Consider the following 26,828-nt stretch of genomic DNA (forward strand, 5'->3'; position numbering starts at 1 on the left):
TGTATTACCATCTGTCTGATGTTCCTCTATTTTCCTTACTCGCTCCTCCATCCAATATGTCTTTTTCTTCCTGCAGATTTTAGTCGCTTCCTTCCTAGCATCTTTCTATGCATTCATCGATACTCTTGTTTCTCTTTGAATCATCTTTTTCCGTAACTCATTTTCCTTCCCTATTAGTACTCTACACTCTTCATCATACCAATATTTTCTGTTAGGTCTCTTCCTTTGCCCTAATATCTCTTCTGATGTTTCAGTCAGAGTTTTCTTCATATCATTCTATATTTCCTCAATGCTATTATTTTCATTCTCATCACTTAATTGTTGATATATTTGTTCTTGAAAAGCTCTCTTAACGCTGTCTTTCTTTAACTTTTCTATATCCCAAACAGTTCTCCTTTTTCCCTTGATTTTGCCTATATTAGACAATCGTTGCCGCAATATAGATTTGACTAGGAAGTGATCAATGTCACAATTGGGCCCTCTGTGTGTTTTAACGTCTATAACAGATGTGGCATATCTGCTGTTCACCAGAATATGATCTATCTGGTTTGTGTATGTTCCGCCGGGAGCTCTCCAGGTGCCTTTATGAATATCTTTCCTGGGGAATTGGGTACTTTTTGCAAGCATTTTATTTTGTATACAGTACTGTATTAATCTCCAACCATTTTCACTGGTGACTGAATGTAAAGAATTCTTTCCTGCCACTTCTTTGACTTCAGATTCTCTTCCAATTTTTGCATTGAAGTCACCCATGACAAGTAGTATATCATGTCTACTTGTACTTTCATTTAACAAGTCCAACTCGTCATAAAATGTTTCCTTGTCCAGTTCTTCTGCATCCTCGTTAGGTGCGTAAGCAGAAATGATGGAGATGTTATAGAACTTGCCTTTAAGTCTAATTTTACACAGTCTGTCATTTACTGGTATAAATTCCATTAGTGATTTCCTAGCTTCTCTTCTTATTATAAAGCCTGTACCCCTGTGTCCTCTGGTTTCAGCACCACTGTACAAAACTGTACAGTTTCCCTTGTCTATCTGACCACTCCCAGGCCATCTTATTTCTTGCAGTGCCAGAACATGCAACTTATATTTTATAAATTCATCAACAATTTCTGGCAGCTTACAAGCTTGTAACATTGTTTGCACATTCCATGTCCCCATCCTGAGATCATTTACCTTAACTCGTAGCCGTGTTCGTCTTCTGTTTTCCTTCCATATCCGAGGCTCATTCTTGGGTCTCTGAACAGCGAATATTTTCCGATGATTGGGTCGTCAACCCAATGCCTCAACCCCCAACCTGGAGGACCAGGATTTGTATTGGGTTTACTCCCTTAGAGAGATTGGCTTCACCACGCCTTACAGAGTTCTCTCTACCCATGGTTTTCTTTCAGGGTTTTCCTTCCCTTAGCCTTTGAGTTAATCCCTACCCGCAAGGCAGCGGGGGCAGCACCTATTTAATGGCGGTGCTTACTCGCCATGTCACCAGGCCGTTATCAAGCATTGTGGTACTTATGAGTGTAGTATTGCCAAGAACTGTAAAATCTAGTTAATTTTAAATCTGATCGTGAATGTCGTCAATTAGTTTAGGGACTCCGAAAACTATGGATTCAACACTTATCATGGTCATTCGTGGCATTTTTTCTCCTCCGCTCACCTCCTATACCGATAGGTGATGAACTTAAAGTTGAACTGCATTGGGAGCGTCACGAAAACTATGGATTCTACTCGCAACACAGCTTGAATGTTAGACAACCCGATAAACATTATCGTTTTGCGGATTGCATATAGTCACGGATGTCTGTATGTGCGGAATTTAATATCGATGGTTTTCGATTATTTTTACGTGTCACCCCTTCTCACCCCCCTAGGGGTGACAGAGGTATCTTACCCCCACAGTATTGCTTTGCATGTTGCAAGTTAAACGCGTACCAAGTTTGGTTGAAATTGCTCCAGGCGATCGAGAGTTATTGCTGAACAAACAAACAAACACATATACAAACATCCATCCACTTATATAGATATATATAGATAGATAGTGTGATTCTTCAATTACATACAAGTATACTCTTACTCGATTAACTCTGGAGTAAGAGAATGATAAGAAGTCTCTGCGCATGTAGTGATGCGAGAGTTATCCACCCATGAACAGACGTAATAGGGTATGGGATTGCGTGGAGGGAGGGAAACAATGTGTGTTAACATCCTTCATCGCAACGTGTACTGCTTCATACTGCCCACTCGATTTACACATTTATCTGCCCGGTACGGACATTGCTCCAGAGATAAACGTCAGAGAGTATAGCTGATTTTCTGGAAGAGTTGATTATTTGTATATTCATGTATATGCATTTTTTTCTTGTTTGAAATTAAATGCTATGCTATTATTGTTATATAAAAGTGAAATTTACGTCCACGGAAAGCTACTTAATTTACATTACAATGCACATGATTCCCAACTGATGATCATGACATCTTATGCATCTTATGGCGTCTCGTATTCATGAAGATCTTGATCAAGGTGATATAAGGAAAAAATGAATCAATATATTTTTCTTAGTAAAGCAATATATGTGTGATTCCAAAATTGGATAATGGGAGTTAATGGCGAACGGTACGATGAGAACAATTGCATGCATAAAAATATCACATACATAAATATGACATAAGTAAACTTATGTAACGTAGAATAATGACGCATATATATATATATATATAACGAAAAATCCATACACATATTTATACTCATATTAATGGACACATATCTAAGCTATTCCACATGCATATATTTACATTATACACACACACACACACAAACACATAATTAATTTATTGCTCATATGGTTAAAATACAATGCTTTGGGGTTAGATGTAAACACAGCCATTAAATTTGATGGCATATCCAAATAACATCAAATACTTTGTTAGCAACAATTCAATTAAACCGCTTGTGGTATGTTACATATGATCAATATGAATGAAGTCTCAAACTCACACGTGCTCTCATTGTCTTACTAAGGATATTAATGTGATGAGGCAACCGATACTTTCAATGTAATTAAGTTTCATACAACATGCAACATAGACATGGAATTTGAACTGGCTATTTCATTTGTCTATGAGGGTGCTTCTTAAAAAAAATGCATTACAAGTTACTAGAGTGTAGGTACTTTTGTTCGAAGTAAAGCGAAAAGTGTGTAAAAGAGAGTTGTGAAGTCGCTTGCAAACGTTTTCGATGTGCATTGATGAACTATGTTGACACTTATCTAGTTACTTCATTAACGATATTCACCTTTATAGATATATGCATTAGAGATGATTTATGAGCTTAATTGTGACATGTTGAAAGAATTTTGTCCTAATTAGAAATTACAAATTTTGTTGGCAACATTGGTATTTTCAGTAGCCATTTGTAGTGTACCAGACATTTAGCTGTGTTAATCAATCAGTTTTGAGGTGAAATAAAATACTTCAAATTTATCGTTGAAATCAAATTCATAAATTAATTTGTTTAATATGGAATAAAGAAGAAATCCCTCAACAGTGGAAAGAATCCATAATTGTTCCTGCGTTTAAAAAAGGTGATAAAATGAACTGCAATAAATACTGTGGAATTTCTCTACTCTCAACAACATATAATATATTATCTAACATTATTTTAACAAGACTAACCCCATATGCTAATGAAATTATAGGTGATTATCAATGTGGATTTAAACGTAACAGGTCAACTACAGATTAAATTTTCACATCAGACAGACACTTGAGAAAAAGTGGGAATATAATCAAAATGTCCATCAGCTATTCATTGACTTCAAAAAAGCATATGATTCGGTCGAAAGAGACAAATTATATAATATATTAGTTTCAAATACCTAAGAAGTTTGTTAGTATGATAAAAGTATACACCAGTGAAACAGAAAGTAAAATTCGTGTGGGTATTAATATCTCTGACAAATTTACAATTCATGATGGGTTAAAACAAGGAGATGCATTAATTTTGCCTTAGAATATGCTGTAAGGAAGGTAAAATAAACTAAAGAAGGTCTAAAATTAAATGGTATGACTCAGTTGTTAGCATATGCAGATGATGTGGACTTATTAGGGGATGATATAAATACAATTAAGAATAATTCTAAAATATTTTTCAAAACTGCTAAAGAGATAGGTTTGGAAGTTAACAAAGAGAAAACTAAATATATGCTTACAGGCCGGAACCAAGTGTTAGGTAATAATCAAAATCTAATTATATATAACAACTCGTTTAAACCAGTTTCCAAATTCAAATACTTAGGAGTAATATTAACTAATGAAAATTATATTAAAGAGGAAATAAAAAGTAGGCTTAATTCAGGAAATGTATGTTACTTCTCTCTTCATAAACATTTGTCTTCTCGTTTAATATCTAAGAAACTAAAAGTTAAAATATACAAAACAGTAATTTTGCATGTAGTATTATATGGGTGTGAAACTTGGTCCCTTACATTGAAAGAGGAACATAAATTGAGAGTATTTGAAAATAAGATCCTTAGGAAAATATTTGGACCTTAAAGGGATGAGGAGACAAGTGAGTAGAGAAGGTTACATAATTTAGAACTACATAATTTGTATTCATGTCCAGATATTATTAGAATAATTAAATCAAGAAGATTTAGGTGGGCAGGCCATGTGTTACGAATGGGAGAGGAAAGAGGAGTTCAGAGGATTCTTGTTGGGAAACCTGATGGTAAGAAACCTATAGGAAGGCCAAGACAAGATGGAGGGACAGCGTTGAGATGGACCTAAAGGAAATCGGTAGATATCTAAAAGAGTATATAGACCTTGCTCAAGATAGGGACAGATGGAAGGCCTGTGCTGCTGCAGCCATGGACCTTCGGGTTTAAGAAGGCTAGAGAGTTAGGTAGATATTTATCGTTGAAAAAACTAACATATTTAAGTACGTTCATGGTCCGCTGTGTGGAACGCATCAGATCGAGAACATTTGTCTTTACTTGCTTTTGAAATTACAGCAAAAGTGAATATTTGAATGTTGGAATATTAGTCTAATTATGAAAGTCATCTTGCAAAGTCTAAATTAAAAAGTAAAAAAGTAAATATGGTGCTAAAAACTATCTATCTTGAAAAGCCTTGAAACTCATAATATAAATAAGATTAAACACATGTTGACAAATGTAGAAGTTAGAGAATAACATGCAAATAAAATGCGTGGTTCCAAACTTTAAATACAAATATTCAAAACCGCGTACGCACTACGTCTTATATACCTTTTTCAACGTTAAAGAATCAAGGAAGAACAAACTTGCATCTCGAACGTCCAATATTAGACACATTTTGACAGCAGCGCCTACATGAACTTCAGAGCAAAATAATATCGAAATAAGAACTTTCAACACTATAGTGTACCTGCTTGTTCTTTTATGAGAATAAGGGTTTAATTTTACTAGCTGGTTACAAATTATTACCATATCTTCTGTGCGAAAACATTAAAGCTTCATTAGTCATGGTTCTGCCTGAAGTTCATTAAGTTTATAAGCCCAAATAATGAAATAAGAACCCCGTTTAGTTTTTGAGCCAGAACCGCAAATTTAAATCATTGGTACCAGTCGTGGGTATGTGTTCTTATGAAATTTTTTGGAAAGGTATGGATGTTGAGACATGCAAAATGTGAGGTCGCATGTCAATGCTTCTTAGCGTTTCCCTGATATAATTCAATAAGTAACCACAGACGAAAAATAATTGATCATTTAGATATTTTAAAAATACACTAAATGTTCACAATTCTTGAGAAGATATATCAAATTTCAAACTACTTATATATTTAATATTATTTTTAAATAATTATAATTATTAACTGTTATACGAATGGTATTATTCATTTAATAATAATAAATTTATTTTATTTGTTATAAACTGTTAGAGATTACATACATACCTCATAATTATAATTTCTAATCATACGAGTTGTTACTCCTTACAAATACATTAATGTGTTGCAAAGAAGTTGATATTAATAAGTAAATTTCGTTAAAAATGTTTATTACGTAACACTTGGTTTCGAGCTGTAAACATAGCTTTCTATTTTCCTTTTCTTTTTTCAGAATTTATCTCTTTATCTGTTGTTAAAAATATTTTGGCATTAATCTTAATTGTATTTATATTATCCCTAAAAAGTCTGCATCATCTGGATATGCTAACAACTGAGTCAGACCTTTTAAATTCTGTCCTTCATAATTTTGTTTTACATTCCCAAGTGCAAAGCTAAAGAGCAATGTTGAAAATGAGTATTCTTGAAAAGAAGGAACAGGATAAATATTTCTCTACTTTGGAATATATTAAAATCTTATAATGTCACTCATACCTTCTGAATAAATGGTCTAAAAGGGATCACTCTCTTGCCCTTTACTCAGCATATCACACACTGATACATTACATCCTTTTCACTATTTGGTCTACCACAAAAAGTAATTTTATTGTTCATAAAGTTTGAACATTAGTCAAAAATCGATTGTTTTCTTTACATTTTACTTAGCAAATGATACACGTTTCACTAGCCTTTGTCTTGGGATCATATTTCTATTTTCGATGGTATGATCCCGAAACAAAAATAACGATTCCAGAAATTGTAGAGATTTGTTCGGGAAACTTTCAGGAACAAGTTTTTTAAGAACATATCCTTCGATTTTTAAGTATCCACTTAACTCCATTTTTCCAAATCAACTTGAGCGACCGATGTATTACTTCCCCTTTGGAAGGAAAATTCTGAAAGGTGATAGCAGAATGATTTCATTAGAAAACCAGTTACATTTGAAAGAATACGTATACATTTTTAGAATATATGTACAGAATATTCACTACAATGAAATTACAGGGCAATGTCAATAACGTTTTTGGGATTTAAGAAGCAAAATAATATCCTTCTGCTTTGGAATTCTTAAAATATTGTGACTTCATTGAATAAGGACTTCAATAAAAATGCATCACATATTTAACGGTCATATATATAAAGTCATTTTACATTGATATTGTACATTGAATTACGCTTAGGACGAGACAAGGTGGAAATTATGTTTTGCTAATACCATAAAAACATACCACAAATTTCTTGTCGGCCAGAAGCAGCTAATCTATTTCTCTTCTTAGAATTGAGCGATCACACAGATAGATAAAAGATTTTATGGAATTATACCGCTATCTAGTAATATTTACTATGAGATACAGAGTTCGTATGCATGCTGATATAGCAGCAGAGTATTACTTGCGACAGTCTAGTAATAAAATTGGATATCAAAATTGCTAACATGAAAGTCCCCTCTCACAAAATATTTCCAATCCATTTTATTTTTCTTGTCATGTGTATGCAGGAAAAAGGGGGAATTTTCATTTATAGACAATGGAAACTTTTGAGTGGAGAGAAAAAAGAGAGAGAGATAATTTTGTGTGCTAAGTAAGTAGTAGAACACATTTTATTTCATGCGTCCACATAGAAACTTCTACAATGCACTTACAGGGATTATTTTTCCATAATGCAATTATATTCAGGGAAAGTAGGGAAACTGAATACGTATCCTCTGGTACGTGTTCAGAGATTTCTCACAGGAAAGTCACTTCACTCATGTGAAAAAATCCGTCGCTTACGGGAGAGACTAACATCGCCTATTGAAAATATCCAATTTCTAATGTTAAATTCCACTCCTCTCACTGGCTAAAGTCCAGTACACCAGAATATAAGAAAAATATGTATTCTCAAACCACAGTAAGATAAATGGGTTAACTTGCAAATTTGAGAGGTCCAAATAGAAAATATTGTAAAATCGTTACTTTTGTTTCTAACCACATATAGAAGAATGAAATTTATTTATCAAATAGACTGAATGTCTAATTCATTTGAAGCAGAAACAAAAGTGAAGAATAACGTGTATTCAGAATAACGACTATTGACTGCAACTTATGTTTTCAGAACTTTAAAAGTTGTTTAATTCCCACAGTTCATTACCAATTCATATCAAGCTTTATCAAATCATAGAACCAGCGACTATTGCATGAGTACACTTCTCTTGCCTGTAGAGGCATTTAAGAACTCGCTTTTGTTGCTATGAATTTTCTGGCCTGCTCAAGTTGTCTACACTCTCTACATAAAAAGGGGTCTTTGTAGTACCCCTGAGTTATGTTTACCTGCCCAAAAAAGTCCATCAAAGTTACATGTTTCTAACGTTACGTAATGTTTCCAACTGCAAGCTAGCATTCTTAAAATTGGAATTGACATGCATGAACTTGACGATGTTGTCATATAGGAACGCCTACTCAAAGTGAACGATTGATCCAAGTACAGTAAAGTTTTTCACCTCATCCAGGGATATTTCTTACATTCCTAGTGAAAGAAAACTGTTACCCGAAAACATTACATTGTAAATATTAATGCAATGCAGAGTCCAATTTGACAAATAAACGGCAGTGGAAAATTTCGAAAACTCAGTATCAAGTAAGTAAACTAAGTAATACTGTGTTTTCATCACATTTTCCCCAAGCATAACGTAGAGGTAAAGGTGGTATGATGAGCCCCCATTTTGTTTTCTATTTTTTAAAATTAGATTTTTAACTTTATGTTTAATTTCTATGATAACTTTAACTACAACATTCCATAAAACTACTGATAAAATATAAACCAATTTGAAGAACTTTAAGTATATGAAAAGGAATAAAATACAAAACAAGTCATTTTGTGGAAGAAAAGTATTGTGCTGGTAATATGAACCCCTAGGAAAAAAATACAATAACTGGTTTACAAAAGTGTATGACAATTTAAATCATAAAAACAACATTTGAATCATTACAAAACCTTAAAAGAGATATTATGATGTGAAATACCATAAAAGAGTTCATAACAAGATCATTGAAGAAATCATTAACAAAACCAATGGAAAGAGTCATTAAAAATTAATTGAAAGAGTCATTAAGAAACCATTTAAAAAGTTTCATTTTTTCTTTGTAATGTATATTTACAAAAGTCGCAAATGTAAATATCCTTTTCTTAACCAGCGCAGTCGTTGTGTCTCCATATTTCACAGATGAGACATTTCACTCACAGTTCTCCTCGGTTATCTGCCAAAAGTAGACCCTCGCAGAACAGACAAACTGCTTCTTCATCACCGGGATCTTCCACTCCGATTGATGTTCTAAGACAGATTCCGCAGAATCGATATCTGATTCACAGGATTCCTCATCTGAATCTTCATGAAGCTTCGGTTTCACTGCATGCTTTGTTTCAGTTTGTGTTTCTTCAGTAGGTTGTTGATCATCTTCTTTCTTTTTATCCTTCAGTTTTCTTTTCCCTTCAGCTGAGTCTGACTTCTTTCTTTTTTCTCCAGTAGCCAACAGAGCATCTTTATACGGAGACTATGTAATAAAAACTGCCTTGGATGGTTTAGGACCTTTGTTAGTAACTTTCCTCTTTGGTTCGGGAATAGGCCACATATACTTTGGAGACACAGTGTGTCAGGGAATCTTCTTCTCCTTATCTTTACACAGACCGGAGGCCTTGCCCATGCCAAATCTTCAGCAACATGTTGGAATCTTGTTCCTTGCACATTCTCCAAACTGATGAACTTGCAGTTCCTGCGCGATTTGATTCTACACTTGTCGTCGCAGATGCGATTTGACCATCTCCTTCTGGAGTTTCGGCACCTGTGTTTCGTCCTCTTACTGTATTGTTGGAGGATTTAGGTATTTTTCCTTTGCCTTTTTTGCAGGGTTTCAAAAATCAGTACCTCTTTAGAGGAAGGTGCAAAGTCCACAACAGAAAAAAACATTCCGCTTACATGGATATAATCCTGTAACCTGAAACCCATTCACAGCAATGGATCCGGTCTGGCAAGTCAAATAAGCCTTTCTTAATAGTTCGGCAATATTATAGGATCCAACAGGTCTCTCACTGTGAAGCATCCACTTGCGTATATTTTCACTGTAGTGATGTTTCAAAGCACCAAGAAATGTTTAGTCAAGAGGTTGCAGTTTATGCGATGGGTGTGGGGGTAAACTTATAATGGATATCCCATTTTCTCGAGCAAGATTCACAATGTCAATGTTTGTTGTGTGCGAGTTTTGGACATCTAGAATAAGGGGCACAGGGACATTTTTTCGGGGTTTAGTTTTGTCAATAAAGTGCGTTAGCCAGTCTGTGAAAATGTTTGCTTGTATCCATCCGGACGGCTGACATCTACCAATTGCCCTCGGTGGAGAGCCTTTCATGAGAAGCTCAGATAGGAGGTACAAAAGTTCCCCACGCACTCATGCAGCAGACAACTTATCACGAGAGAGTCCCGTTCAGCAGAACTTAGAGCTCCCACTTGTGTTTTTCCTCTCAACCCTATGATTCGAGGGATTTTGCATTGAACGACTGATATTCCTGTCTCGTCGACATTAAATACTCTATCTGGCGGGTACTTGTGTTTGGTGTACTCGGCTTCCACGACATCAAAGAAATTGTCGACTGCATCTTTGTTAAAGTCATTTGCTCTTGAAAACGATGTCGCAGCAGGTTTCAAAAGAGATAAAACATTGTTAAAACGATTCATGAAATGGTCGAACCAAGCTCTACCAACTTAACCCCATTTCCGTGATTGAGTGATTAATTCCATTTCTTTCACACAGTTGGTAAGCTTCTCTGCAAACATCTTATCTGGTAGAACCATAGAATTTACTATCCAAGATATGTAAATACTCGATTAACTCTGTTACCAGCTCCATTTCTGTGATTGATTGATTAATTCCATTTCTTTCACACAGTTGGTAAGCTACTCTGCAAACATGTTATCTGATAGGACCATAGAATTTACTTTCCAAGATAAGTAAATACTCGATTAACTCTGTTTCCAGCTCCTAGCCCATTATAGGTTTTCTCCCTAATTTTGTTAAAGCGGCTTGTTCCGGTGGTTCGTCATCTCAAACAAGTCTTTCAAGAGTAGTTCATGGAACAAGAAACATTTTTGATGCCTTTTCAGTAACATATCTTTGTTTCTTACAGCCTTGATCGCCTTAACCATATCTTCAGTATTCCAGTTTTTACTTTTGTTCTTGCTTTTTGGACCTAGCACTTTTCGTGACATCTGGAAAGACAAAGTTGAAACCACTCCTGTAGTGTATATAGTATGAGACCCTTAAAGTTTGGGGGCTCATTTTACAACCTTCGCCATATTGGAATTGGAACACGCATAACAAATCTTTGTTACTTCCAAATTATATAGTATCGACACAAAATTAAAAATTTAAACATGCTTTATCCAATACAATAATGCACTAGGATGAGTTTATATGAATAAGTACTGCAATTAAAAGCAACACACTTACCTTTCAAAGTTTATCAGATCGAGTAAAGAAAAATAACACGTTCACTCATAAACTATCAGTTGCAACTAAACGAGAACTCTCTGGCGGCAAAAGGCGTTACTAAATTAGCAGTTCAAATCATCGCCGCCAGGTTGAGCGCTTTCCATGAACAGATATTGGGGGGCTCATAATACGTGAATGGCTCATAATAATACCTTTACCTCTAACAGAATGTTCGACGCTCACCTTGGGGACCCACATTCGAATTTCTGCAGGTGAAGAATGTTCGTTGCGAATATCCATTCATAAATTTTCTCATGTGATCATTTACTAATTCTTATCGTCACGATTAGCAGAAAGTGGAAGAAAAGTGACACAACATAAAAAATAAATTGAAATTTGATTCCAGATGCGGACGTGAGATAATAAAAAATCCAGAAATGTAGGAGTATCTCTCTCTCTGTTATGGTCGCTTTAACCACACTGTTACTTTGACCTGGTGGTCAAAGTAACTACGTACGTGTAAAACCCCGCTTCTAATTAATCATTTGCACGAAATCATAGATAAGTACGAATGGCTTTCGGTGTAACCTTCTACGATGTATTTTTGAGGGTCAATGTCCAAACACGATGTTTTAAAACTTCATGAACCTTCAAACAAGTCGAGAAAGGGCCCACAGACCATTGTCATAGTATCGCAATGGTACGTTGTGGGTGGTTCGCGGCCCCATCGATTCTACGCAACTCCCTAAAGTATGAAGAAGAACCACCCCCGGGGGCGTTATACCTGGTGCATTTATTCCATTTTTTCCAAGATAGCAGTTTTTTTTTTGAGTTTTCTGGTTTTCTATGTTTTAAAAGTATGACAACTTTTTTTATTTGTTAAAAAAATTCCTGACCCCCAAAGAAAAGTAAAAAGATTATCCCGCCAGGGGTGCGTGGTGCCTACCGCGGCCATATATATCCAAGCCAAACCTCTGTAGATTATTTTTCTTAAACCCCCAAGACTCCCTACAGAGAACCTTTGATGGGTGTGTGTTTTGCATGCAACGTGTTTATGTCACTATAGACTCCTTGTAGTATCGGCGACCTTGAATCGAGGCACTCGACGTAATCTTAAAAGGTGAGCTTGTTTGGCAACTGTGTTCCTGCCCACGCCCTTGGCTTTCTTGGTGACGCCACCTTCAGCTCGAATCACACATCAACTGCGCATGTTGGTAGTCTTCGGAGGAGATGCCCGCCCCTCTGAGTCGCCTATAGAACCCCTCTTGAAGAGGAAGAGACTTCTCGTCAGAATTGAAATGGTCCGTGATGTACTCATAGGGATACACCCCTTTTCGTCTTACAAGATCTATGTTCAAATTCGGGAAGCCAGCACGCGTGATTTCCAGCTGATCTTCTCTCAGTTTGCTCTCTAGGGCATCTAGACTGGAGGAAAGGAACCTGTAGGAATCCAGGAAGCGCATCTCGATGGTACGATCCGTCTCAGGAATCTTCACTCACTTGCCGAGACTGATGTACCGTTCCTCGTTCTGACCAGCACATTGATTACCATCGTGTCGTAGCCGAGATGCCTGACCAAGTGGTGAAAATCGTAGCAGCTGCCATTTTAGAATAATATATGTACAAATTTAGGTCTTAGGGTGTTTCGATTACATGAATCACACAATGCTCCGACGTAGCGTCCTGTGAAATAATCGTAGTGAAATATTTTCTTGTTATCAGCCGTGATACTTGAAATGCAAACCAAACATACAACGGCACCATCGTGACTTGTTACTTTGGTGCTAGATAAAGGAAGCATCGAGTTCGATTTATGTAACACACTACCAATTTTTCTAACATCCTCAACCATTTTATCCAAAAAGCGTTCGACAGCATCGGGTCCACAATATACATAAGGCGTAGCATTTGTTTTATTTGGCGAATCGTGCCACACAATAACGTACCAAAAACTGGAGGCATCGTGGATATTGTAAGATGTGGTGGAAGAAAGTTCAGTGTTAGGTTCGCAGTAGAAGAGCGGTTTGAGGAAGGCTTCGAAATCTGTTATGATGATGGCCGGGTTTTCCAACATGGCACTGTGCATCCTTATTTGTTGCACTTCTTTCGCTTGGGCATGTTGATTCGCATGAGCTTGTTGTCGCCGTAATAGATTTTGTGTTCGGCAAGATTTTCGATAGCAATTTGTCCACTGCGGCGGCAATTTTCTTGTTTGCGTTGATCATGGCCAACGAACGTGGTTAAGCACGTACGACACACCTTGATGTTGTGGCGACCATCGTCGATTGCTTGACTGTTGACCAACCGCGAGATCGAATGAATCACACAGTAATGGAAGTTGACATCGTCGGCAATGAGAAGCAGCTTGATTTCCACAACAGCCTCGTCATTATCAATGTCACTTATCCTAGGAGGGTATATGATATGCTTATCGGGTGTGTAACCATACACGTTTATGGCTAAGCATTTTCCTTCTACGTCTCCAGTATGCGTCTCGAACTTGGCGATGTCGGATTTGGCCACCAGGTATTCGGTGCCGGACATTTCAATTTCCAGCTCAGGCCCGTGCTGCTTGTAATGGGCAACCTGCCCTGGATTATTTCACCAAGTAACCGGGTGCAGAGCCGCCAAGACACACAACAGAAAGTACTTGTTGTCATTGTTTTGAATGTTCAGCACGGCCCTCTTATTTTGAATGTCTAGTGGAAGGGCACGTAGCTGGAAGCCGAAAGCGGTGTGAATTGACCAAGTTCCAGCATAGTTTGTGGAAGGTACCGTATAGTGTCCAGCCTGAACCTTTCGTCTTCTGACGTTCTTCATGCTCCGCGAGCAACGTGAAAACAAGATCGGCGATGAAATCCAGATCGTTGGCGTCACTCAAACGACATGTCTGCATTTTTGTAGAATGGTGAAACACATCTTCCTTGCCGTCTGGATTCACATAGTCGCAAGAGAGAGTTGCGTACAATTTAATTGAATTCCGTGCAAAGTTGTCTTTAAATATCTATCACGGAAGGTTTAACATGCATAAAAAAAATAGGTATGTCGGAGGGAGAATCATTGTCGAAATTGTAGTCTTTCAATTGTTCAACGAAAGTAGTTCGGAATGGTTTCTTCGGGATCGAAGACTTGGCTATTTCTACTAAGGGAGCGGAGCTGACAGAATCCTCTGCTTTCCTTTCCAGTGGTGGTTGTGCTTTGGTGGTTTGGCTAACCGATGTTTACGGCATTGGTGGTGGTGGTGCTGCTTTAGAATTTGCTGCATATGTTTCCTAAGGTTGGCAATGCTAATAGGTTGTGTGCATTGAGGACAGGGTTTGGTCGGCAATAAGCGATTCTTTTTTCTGGGGACTCGATTGCTGCATCTTGCCCTGTTCTTGCTAATGTTGGTTTCCGAGATTAATTCCCCACAAGTGCGACAAACTGGAGGAGGTTGGTGGGGATGACATTTTTTTCTTCGTCGTTCGATTATTTATATTTACTGGAGAACACGAAGCAAAAGATCACTCGTAGGTCGAACGTGGGGCAAAAAATTACTTTCTCTTAGATCATATTTCCTCCAACACAACAAGTTGATTCAACCATATGTATTTCTGAAAGCTATTTTGGGGGAGTTTTGAGAGTAACAAAAATTATCAGTGAATGAAAATCATGCAATTAAGTGCGATAATTTTGGGTTACATCGATAAGTTTGATTTAACCCTTAAACTGTCCCACTTCTTTCACCACCTTAAGTAGGCCCGTGGTGGTAAAATTAACCCCCAAATATGAAATATTATTCGTAATCAAGTAAGATACATATGCACCAGAAAATACTTTTGTACGATTAACTTGACTATTTTCAAGAACTTAAAGTAATATTTATATATAGAAAATAGGTAGAATTAATTTAAAAATAAATAATATCGCAGACATTGTATTTTCAACATTTCAAAACCCATTCTTGCAATAGTTAAATTACATTGTCATAATGGTGAAAGTGTGGAATAACCCATACAAAAAAAACTTGTGGTGTATAGACTTCAAATATTTGTGTAAATTTAGCAGCGCCTACTTTCTGAAGAAATACAAATATATATTTTTAGTACATGTTCCCTTGAAAATTAAAGTTCCAATACATATAAATTTTTAAAATCTCAATTATTTTACTCAAGTAACTAAACGGGACCATTGTATTATTATTTTCATCATATATTATGTCAAATAAACTTGTCTTGTTTTTAAAACTTCATCTCCATCGGCACTTTTGAAATGCATTTCCCTAACAGAATATCTACGCATAATTTATACATACGGATTCGTATTTTCCACAATGAATCTCACACTAGTGTCATCTATGAAAAGTAAAAATCCTCGATAGCAAATTTGGCTTTTTTGTCATTTACAAATGATCCAAGAAGACGTATAATAATGTTAATACTTCTTTGGTAAACATTCGAACATTAGCAGGAAGCTTCTGTCCATCGAGTTATTTTGTCTTTTCACAAGAAAAAGGTTCATCTTCATCCAGGATATCATTCTCTACATCATGATCTGTCTTAGAATTAGTAGGTATAACGTTCACACTCAGTAAAATTATATTCTACATGATGATCTGATTTGGAGTCAATAATTCATCTTGAAACAATTCAGATGAACTAGGTTCAAAATGTCCTCCAACAGACACCGTATACGTCTCTGCCGTCTTAAATACTACGAGCTTTCGAATGATTTCTTAGAAAAATTAACATTCACTTTAAACACGGTCACACACCACAGATCAAGTAAAACTGTTAAAAGATTTCACTCATGACGCACAGTAAGTGAAAGTTGTAAAAAAAATTAACAACAAAGAATCACATATGTAACTAGGAGCATGGGAGTAAATTTTAACCCCATTAACTTTGGAACAAATTCACCTTGATACAATTACCACACAATGAAGGAAATTACCTCGACAGTTGAATCAGACTATTTTAGGAATGTACTACTTACAAGGGTACATTTTGCAACAAATTATTACGTAATGTGGTGACTCAATACTTACAAGGGTAAACTATTGCACAACTTTTCGCAACAAGTTATTACGTAATGTGATGACTCATATCTAACATGGCCTCTTCTGATTGGTTGAAAAACGTTTTGTGCAACAAGTTATTACATAATGTGGTAAATCATATCCAACGTGGTCTCTTCTGATTGGATGAAGAAGTCTATATAACACGGTACACAGTGCAGATCAGTCAGTTGCGTGAGAGCGATTGAAGAGTACGGACGTCCTGTCGCAGGGCTCCTCGTTATTACAAAACGTATAACCCAATTTCTTAACATGTTTTAAAGCTATATTCGAAAAATTATTTCAAGTTTAAAAGGTCTTTTTAGAATAAGTTTCGGATGTTTCCTAGTTTTTTCGACCACATTGAATTTTACATGATCGGATTTTAATTGTTGTCCCCAAGAAATTCTATATAAATATCATACTTGAAAATTCTATCGTATTTGCGACCATTGTCCTTTAACTTGTTTTAAAGCTATATTCGACAAATTATATCAAGTTTAAAGACTCTTTTTAGAAGGTGTCTCGGCTGTTTCCCAATTTTTTGGACCAAATTGAAATTTTTACATGATCAGATTTTACTTCTTGTCCACGAGAAATTCTATATCACTAACATACCTGAAAATTCTATCGCATTTGCGACCATAGTTCTTTAACTTGTTCTAAAGCTATATTCGACAAATTGTTTCACGTTTAAAAGTGTTTCAAGGGGTTTTCACAGTTATTTCGCCCACATTGAATTTTCACATAATCGGGCGTTACGTGTTGCCCAGAAAAATTCTATATAAATAACATAAATAAAATCTATTGTTTTTTATTCTCTTTGATTTGTGTAAAAAGCGTATTACAAAAATGGCAAAAGAGGCCTTCTAGAATTGCTCTGTGACTCTCTCATTTCTTACATCATAAATATATGATTTTTCACCTATAAGAATAACACTACATATGGTGTCATCAGGGACTGTATCGTGGAATTCACATATAATTTTAAAGTTTGTCCTGGCATTAACCACAACTTGTTTCCTTTTTGAGGTGTTTTGACAAACATGGGTCTCTGTGCTTTGAATTCATCTGGTGTGTAATACATGTCAGTATTGCCAGTAGTGACCTTTTGTATGCTGTAAATGAAAATCATCCTTAGACATGTTTAAATTATAATTTTCTCTAGTAAACACCTCATTTCTGCCATTTTTAAGATACATGTTCTTGATGTTGCAGTTATCAAATTTACTTGAATTTGTTTCCTGATTATTGTGTCTTCCAGTCTGAAACAGTACCACTACAAAATCTGGCATGTCATATTGTATACTGGAGAATGAGTTTGTAGCATTAAATTCATAATAGCTACCAGTGGCAGGCTTCTGCACACATTGATATGTATAAAATTGTAAAGGCACCTGTGGATTTTTTAGGATATCTGCTTTGTATTTAAGAGCATAACTGGCTTCATATTCAACAACCGGGATTCTTAGCTCCATAGTCTGAATAATGCACTTGCCTTCATCAGGTAGGGTATTACGCAGAGCTTCCCCAGTGGAATTTAATGTACTGTACCTCATCAAAGCATTATTATCATTGGCAGCTCTTCTAAATGTGATTCTTAAACCACCCTTCCACATAATATCTTTGTAATCTGAGAAGAATCCTGGCAACAGGCGCATAGGGAACAGCACTGTGTGGCTCTTGGATAATATTTTATCATCAGCCTCAAATCCACCTATTTTGTAGTAAGAAGCCTCGGTTTTGGATAATTTTAGTGTGGCCAAAGCTGTAGAGCTAATCCCAGGGTAATCTACTCTGTTTATAACAACACCATGTTTTCTGATCTCAATTTCAGAGAACAGATGTGGCACAAAATTGTCTACCAATCTTATATTTGAGTTAGCAGGATAATCTGTACCATCGAGCTTTACAACATCAAATTTAATGTATAGATCTGCTCTGTGGGGGTGTATAAAGCCATCCCCTACATCAAGATCAACCTCAATCTCTGTGTTGGGTTGATTTAAAATTGCAAATGTCCTTCTGTTTGGGGGGAATAATTGTAGCTCATAACTCTCAATATTTTCCATTTTTTTTGTATGTATTTTTATTTAAATATTAATTTCTATGATTGCAGTTGTTGTGGCTCAAGCAAAATCAACTAATTCTTCTTTTTCATTAGTGACCATCAACTCAATGTAATCTATTCTATTATGGCACACAGGAAAATATAATGTTGGGGATGGAGTGTAGATGATGGGCTCCATAAATTCAGAGTTAGGTTTGAATGTTGCAATGATGCCAGTTTGTTTGTGAGTGCCTATACCATTTGATTTGGTGATCATACCCTCGGTATTCACATTACAGTGAATATTTAGAGTCTCTATGGCTAAGAATGTAGGTATATTAATACAGTGTGTTTGATGGCTGGTTCAAGTTTTGTGTTGTTCTCAAAGCCTAACAGCTCTCCTATAGTACACAGATCCACCGTCTCTGTAGCAGACACAATCTCTACTCTGTGAGTGACAGAATTTTGAGTTAACACTATACCTCTGGGTAACTGAGCATTTAAAGTAGACAGATTATATTGCCCTGGAGTGATGACAATTTTTTGATCACCAACTGCAATTGTGTTGTTCTGGTGTGTAATATTAGGGATCAAGTACATGCCATAAAATGCTCTGAGAGCTATTTTTTTGGGATACACTATATCATCATGTAATCTAAGTTTCAATATTGAATTTTGGCTGGTGAGATGGAATACCCCCATGATGCTTCAGATACCACAGGGCCTTTTGAAAATCTTCAATTGATGGTTTATTTATTTGAGACAGATATCTAGGAACAGATAAACACAGATGTCCACAATTAACATCTTTGAAATTTTGAACACGGGCATTATTGTAATAAAGATTAGTTGATTTTAGATATTTTACTAAATTTTCAGGTGGAATACCTCCAAATGAATCAAACACAAATGCCTCATCTTTTAAATATTTAAGATAACAGATCCAGTGAGTGCCCTGATTTTTGTACTTATCCAAATTAAATATGCCAGACTCTTTGTTGAGTGGTTGTTCTGGTATAGAATCAGACATTTACACACCTCTAAAATTTTTGATGCCCAGTGGCTTGATTAAAGCTTCAATATCTTGGTTTGTAAGCGGCTCTTGTTTTTTATAAACTTATTCATGGCTCTCTTAACACCTTTGCCTTGTTTTTCCATAGCCAGATTATGGCGCTTCAATTCATCTAATTCTGCCTTATTCTTCTTGGCATCTATTACTGTTTTTGCTATAGCAGCTGATCCCCCAGCCAAGCTCCCCACAGCTCCAAGTGCTGCTAAGATGGCCGGGATAGTAAATATGAAGCCACCCACATGTGATTTTTTTCTGGATTGCTGTAATTTTTTTAATTGAGGGGTACTAAGTAATAATTTCATACCATGGCCCTTGGCAAGACAAGAACTTTTCTTCTTGCGCTGCTTTTTGGTTAAAAGACTATAAATAGTTTTAAGAGATTTAAGACGTGAATAAGGTATCTAATACATAACACCCTTGGCCTTCTTCCTAGGTTTATTATATATATATTCACAACCCCCACCCCAGTTTTTTTTTGGTGTTCATGGCTATGGTCGTCCCAAATACTGCTATTTTCTCACTCAAAGAAGCATCTTTGCTTACAAATCTACCAAATGCAGCCTCTTCTAATTTCTTGTCTGCAACATGTCGCCTATCAAGATCAGAATGTGTGTTGTATGCTATGTCATGGTCTCTACAAGCAGGATCTAAGGGATTATCACCAGGATCACCTCTGTTTAATCTATGGTCCAATTTTGTACCGGGACCACAATACTGATAGCCTGGAATGTGTAGTTCAAATGGCAGCTTGTTTATGATGTCATTAACCAGCCCCCGACCCTCAGAGATATTCCAAAATTTGGGGGGTAGAGTATTAATAATTTTTATAAGATATCCAATCCCCTTAGTGTCATTCACTATAAAATTAGACAATTTGGTGCTTATCATGTCCATAATTCCAACCTTTTCATTGTAAAAATTGTGGTTGCCAGCATTTTCCTCCCCAGCTATCACCAGCAACCTATCTACAAGTTTCCTGACATCATCAACCCAGACAAATTCTTTAGGCAGGGTGTTGTATTGTTTGATTCCACTACCTGTCTTCATCTGTGACCATATGGGCTTGATTAAGTTGTTGTATTTTGCTCCACTGCTAGACTTGACTCTTTTTCGTGTGGGATCATTGTTCTGGTATAGAACATCTGATTTTATTGATATTTCTTTGTAATGCTCATAATCTTGATCTGTATAGCTGCCAGGGCTCTTCCTAGTCATCAGTTCCCACAATCCAGGTGTTCCGGGATACTTAACAAACCACCTCTTTCTCCAAGATGAGATTCTGAATATACAATTAGATCATCTCCCATAAATGTTACTCTAAAATTGCCAATTCTATGTATTCTATGTGTCAGCATATAGGCCAAAGACCTCATCTTTGTTGTCTTTAGGTGTGCTTAAATATTTTTGAGCAAGAAGACCCAATTCAATAGGATCCTGAGTAGCTTCAATTCTTCGAGGAGCAACAGGACTAGGTGTATCAATACTAGAAAGTGGGGTGATTGGATAATCTAATATGTTCCTAGCAGCTACAGGTACAAGCTCTGTGATCAAATTTTGATTTTGCTCTGTAACAGTTTTGATATTTTTACCTAATTCACTAATAGCATCAATAATAAGCTGTTCTGTTTGCTTGTGTTGTTCATAGATTCCTCGGTTCTCTGATTTCCATCCCTTAAATCTTTTTACAAGATAATCTCTTAATTTAAGATCATCAATGATTGGCCTTTTCATGGTTATTTATATATGTTTCAATGTCTAGAAAATTGTTGATTTTATTTCTGTATTTGCCACTATTGGGTTTCCTTGTCATATCAATTGTGACAAACCCATAACTGTCTTGATTCCAGCACCTACTGAAAAACGTGGAAAAATCATTGTAACTCAAGTCCCCACCTACATATTCATCATGTATGTGTTTGAGGTTAGTATGATCTTGATGAAACACACATATAAAATTGCTGTTGTCTCGGATCAGCTGCTTCGGTATTTCAAAAAAAGTCTGTGCCAGGTAGAAGCAATCTATGTTTTTGTGTCGGCCCTGTGTAAAAAAATTTCTAACCTTGTTTTGATTATCCAGTATAATGTCATCAAACACAACAACAGAGTTATCAAGACATTCATGGAGTGGCTTAACATCTGATTCAAAAGTGGCAATATCCAGTCCATCATATAGCTTCATCAGCTGCTGATATTTTAATTGTTCCAAGCTCTTAGAAAAGACATACAAGTGCCTGTTTTTCCAGTCTAACCAGTAGGGTGCCAATAAAAAATTATCAATCATTAGTGTAGTTTTACCACAAGCCAATGGTCCAACAATAAGACATCTAATATTATCAGGAAGCAGCTTGCCATTTCTCTTAATCTGCTGTTCAGGCTCTGGCAATCTCTTTATAACATCCCAGGTGTTCATAGTATCACTTTGTCTGCCTCGATCCAGCTGTGTTCTGGGAGACCTAGCCATTTGACAAGTATCTTGTTGCCTTTTCTGCGGATGATTTTTTCTATGAGATATGTGTCAGGCTGTTTAGTTTTGCTGAGTTCTTCTTCATAAAACATGCCTTTGAGAATTTCTCCTCGCTGGTCTTTTATTATATATGTGTATCGGGTCCCAGGTTTAACTTGAACCACTGTAAATAATTCAGTGCTCCAGTTTCTGGTAAAGCCTCTTTTGAATAAGTGCTTATATTTTCTTACTTGATCACCTACCTTGTATTTAGCTTTTCTTGTTGTTGGCTGGTATCTAGGATAATAAACAGTACTGATCAATTTTTGCTCATCAGATGAAGTTACCTCAGAGGGTTTCATGTTGATTGTGGAATGGACCGAGTTGTTATATTTATGTAGAAGTTCTGGTAGGATTGTGAGCCGTTTATAATTACCTTGGAGGGTAAATTGTTTATACATATGATTTTTTAGGGTTTTGTTGAATCTTTCAACAATAGAGGCCTTGAGATCACTGTAACTCGAGTAATGTTGTATTGACTGCCTTTTAAAAATTGTTGGAACACAGAATTATAGAATTCTTTGCCATTATCTGTTTGCAAATAGCGCGGTGATTTTCCACTCTGATTGATGATTGTCCTGAAGCCTTCTGTAACACATTTTCCAGTCTTGGATTTGAGTGGCACAGCCCAGGCAAATTTTGAAAATGTATCTATGACAGTGAGTAGATACTTGTAGCCCTTGTTGATTTTGTCTAAGTTTTTCAGCTGTCCACTTGCCATCTCAATCAAGTCGCACTGCCATAAATCATCTATGCCTTTTGTAACCACTGGCAGTCTCTTATAATTATGTCTGGCTTGTCTGTGTAATTCATCAACAATAATTTGTCTAGACATAGTATGTAAACAAGAATATTGCAACTATCGGGTGTTCAGCAGCTGATACTACAGGATTTTCTAAGTACAGTTTGTCTCCTATTTGTATATTAAATTCCAGAGAGCCATCATCTTCAGCATAAGATGTCTCTAATGTAATGGGGTCTGTAAAATCCTCTAACTCTACACTGGTGACCTTTGCTTTGTTGTCAGCATTTGTTATTGATAAGGTAGGGTAGTGGTGTGCCTGTGGTTGTAGCCAATATTTGATCTTGATTGGTCTAAGTGTGCCCCCAACAAAAAACTGGTAATAAAATTGTGGAGGGGACAGCATATATATTTTCCCACCAGGTGTAAATGGTGAATCATATTCTTTGTTGGGGTTACTGTACAATTCAAGAATTACTGTATGTTTAGGATTCTCGATTATGCCAGTTATTTCTTTTTCTGCTCTAAGCAATCTACTTGTTACAGATTCAAGGTGCTCATTGATAGTCCTAACAACATCATCATGGCCTGGCTTGATCTTTATGTCCACAACAAGTTTTTTGTATTGTTGCACAATCTCTTGAAGCTGGGTGGCAAAAACAGACAGAGCATTTGCTTGGTTGGATTCCATGCTTCCTAGCTGTTGCTTGATATTAGCTACAATTTGCTGTAGATTTTCAACAACTGCCAATTTTGAATTTTGAGCAGTAAGATCATGAACTTGTCTTCTGATATCCTCAAAGAAGGCATGCAATTGATTAATATGTTGATTAGTTGGTAGAGTGGCCACTGTCTGAGTAAGTTGTTTGATCACTGTCTGGATATTCTTGATATCTTCTGATTTCAATATGCGACTCACAGCTCTCTTAATATTTTTAAGTTCCTGTGATGTAGACAGATTTGATACAGTATTCTGCAAAGATTCAAGTGCCAATTTCACATTATTTAATTCAGAAGCATCAGCCACACTTTGCATAGCATATTGAAGCAGGGTTATGTCTGCCTGAGTAGGTGTTGATTGTTGTAAAATTTCAAGCTTTGTTTGGATATCATCGATCAAGTGATGAAAATGAGATAGCTCAGATTCAGTGTTGAGGTTTTCAAGTTTTGTGATCTGTTGCTGGACACTGACAAGGGTGTCTACAATACCAGGCAAGCGGGATTCTAGAGATTCTTGTACATTTGTCAGATCACTTTGCACTGCTGCTATGGTACCTTCAAGATGGGTTATGGTACTCTGAATTTTACCAAAATCTTCATATGTTTCAAGTTGCAGCTTAATGTTGGCAACACTCCGAGTTATAGCACTCAAAGCATCAGAAGATGGTACGTTGTTCATAAAAGTTTCAAGTGTCTCAATTTTTTTCTTTAACCTCGGCTATGGCATTGTTCAGAGGGTCCAGATTAGGTGTCAGTAGTCATTGAATCTGTTCCTTTAGAGTGGAAATCACTAGATCAAAATCTTCTTGTGATTTTATGCTTTTGACAATTGTTTGGAGCTGTGCCTGGACATTATTAATCTGCTCTTCCAATTGTTGTTTTAATTGCTCAGAGTTGGTAGCCTGAGTCTTAAATTTGGCTTGAAGAGCGGCCACAGCTTCCTCTAAATTTTGAAAATTATCTAATGTAGCCAAGTCAGTATATTTGTGAAGCAGCAATTTGAGTTCAGAACCAATTTTAAGAAGAGGGTCCATGCAATGTGATTGTAAATTTGTAATTTCTAGTTGAAGACTGGCATTGAGTGTGGTTTGTAAAGCTTGTAAATCACTTCTTAATTTTTTGACTCTGACATCAAGCATCAGAATCTCATCACTGTGATCTTCATGCCTTGTATGGCCAAATATATCATTAGGCATTTTGATTTAGTGGTTATTTATTATTGAATATCTAATTCTTAATTCTATAAAAAAGGTATGAGCTTGTCATAGGATCCCGGGACCTCAATATATAAGCAGTCACCAGCAGAAACAGTATATACAGTGCCAGAAACCATGTTTGAGTGCTTAATTCTATAAATATTTCTCCCTACTGAAATCTTGACATTACCCTCGGGAGTTGTAATAAATTGTAATTGACCACCTACAGGTCACTGGTAGTGATTTAAATTATTGTTAAATATGTACAATGTTTTACCTGTTTCATCATCAACATCTGTAAGTATGCTGTTCAGATGAATAATTAACAAAGCACTTAGTTTAGATATTATATCAGAAGAGGGTGATGGTGTTGGCAGGTTCATAATAGCCTGTTTTTTGAACCCAAGTAAATTCATAGGCATGTTTATTTATTTCAAATCATGTTCTGTAATTGGGCATTGTTTGCCACTTTTCAAATCACAATGACCCCATGGTAGAGTATGTATGCCACATGACAAAATGCATCTATTATCATCATGTGGGTCCAGAGCCACTTTTCTTACAATATTTGTAGTCAACAAGTGATCCTCACTCTGAATTCTGCATTCTGATGTTCTGATTGTGCTACATGATTTGAGACAATTTTTGTAAGCTTTAAATTGGAGCTCTTTGTCCACAGTTACTCTGCCAATGCCTTTGGCCTTTTTGGCAACAACACCACTACATGTTTCAAAGCTGTACATCTTGGCCCTTAACCCAGCAAATGCCACAATAACATCACCAAGTGTCTCATCTTTTAACTTGCCAGGCACCTTTGTGTTGTGGGGCTGAATCTTCGAATGTTCACTGGTATCAAAATATTCAAGCAATGCAGGCTGTGACATATCTTGATAAACATCTTCTGTCTGAATATCAAGAATAAAACTATCTGTGTCAATGTACATCAGTTTTACACAATCACCATAAAAAGGCTTGAGGACATCATAATAGAGCTCCAGCATGTGTAATTTGGCCAATTCTAATATCACAGCCCCTACATAAATAATAACTAAATAACTAACTCTCTAGCCTTCTTAAACCCGAAGGTTCATGGCTGCAGCAACACAGGCCTTCCATCTGTCCCTATCTTGAGCAAGATCTATATACTCTTTTCCATCCCTACCGATTTCCTTTAGGTCCATCCCAACGTTGTCCCTCCATCTTCGTCTTGGCCTTCCTACAGGTCTCTTACCATCTGGTTTCCCAACAAGAATCCTGTAAACTCCTCTTTCCTCTCCCATTCGTGCCACATGGCCTGCCCATCTAAATCTTCTTGATTTCATTATTCTAATAATATCTGGACATAAATACAAATTATGTACTTCTAAATTATGTAACCTTCTCCACTCATCTGTCTCCTCATCACTTTTAGGTCCAAAGATTTTCCTAAGGATCTTATTTTCAAATACTCTCAATTTATGTTCCTCTTTCAATGTAAGGGACCAAGTTTCACACCCATATAATACTACAGGCAAAATTACTGTTTTGTATATTTTAACTTTTAGTTTTTTAGATATTAAATGAGAAGACAAAAGTTTATGAAGAGAGAAGTAACATGCATTTCCTGAATTAAGCCTACTTTTTATTTCCTCTTTAATATAATTTTCATTTGTTAATATTACTCCTAAGTATTTGAATTTGGAAACTGGTTCAAACGAGTTGTTATCAATAATTAGATTTTGATTATTACCTAACACTTGGTTTTGGCCTGTAAGCATATATTTAGTTTTCTCTTTGTTAACTTCCAAACCTATCTCTTTAGCAGTTTTGAAAAATATTTTAGCATTATTCTTAATTGTATTCACATCATCCCCCAGTAAGTCTACATCATCTGCATATGCTAGCAACTGAGTCACACCATTTAATTTTAGTCCTTCTTTAGTTTCTTTTACCTTCCTTACAGCATATTCTAAGGCAAAATTAAAGAGCAATGGAGATAATGCATCTCCTTGTTTTAACCCATCATGAATTGTAAATTTGTCAGACATATTATTACCCACACGAATTTTACTTTCTGTTTCACTGGTGCACATTTTTATCATACTAACAAGCTTCTTAGGTATTCCAAACTCTACTAATATATTATGTAATTTATCTCTTTTGACCGAATCATATGATTTTTGGAAATCAATGAATAGCTGATGGACAT

Source organism: Lepisma saccharinum, chromosome 23, assembly GCF_977018435.1.
Source record: "Lepisma saccharinum chromosome 23, izLepSacc3.1, whole genome shotgun sequence".
Lineage (NCBI taxonomy): Eukaryota > Metazoa > Arthropoda > Insecta > Zygentoma > Lepismatidae > Lepisma > Lepisma saccharinum.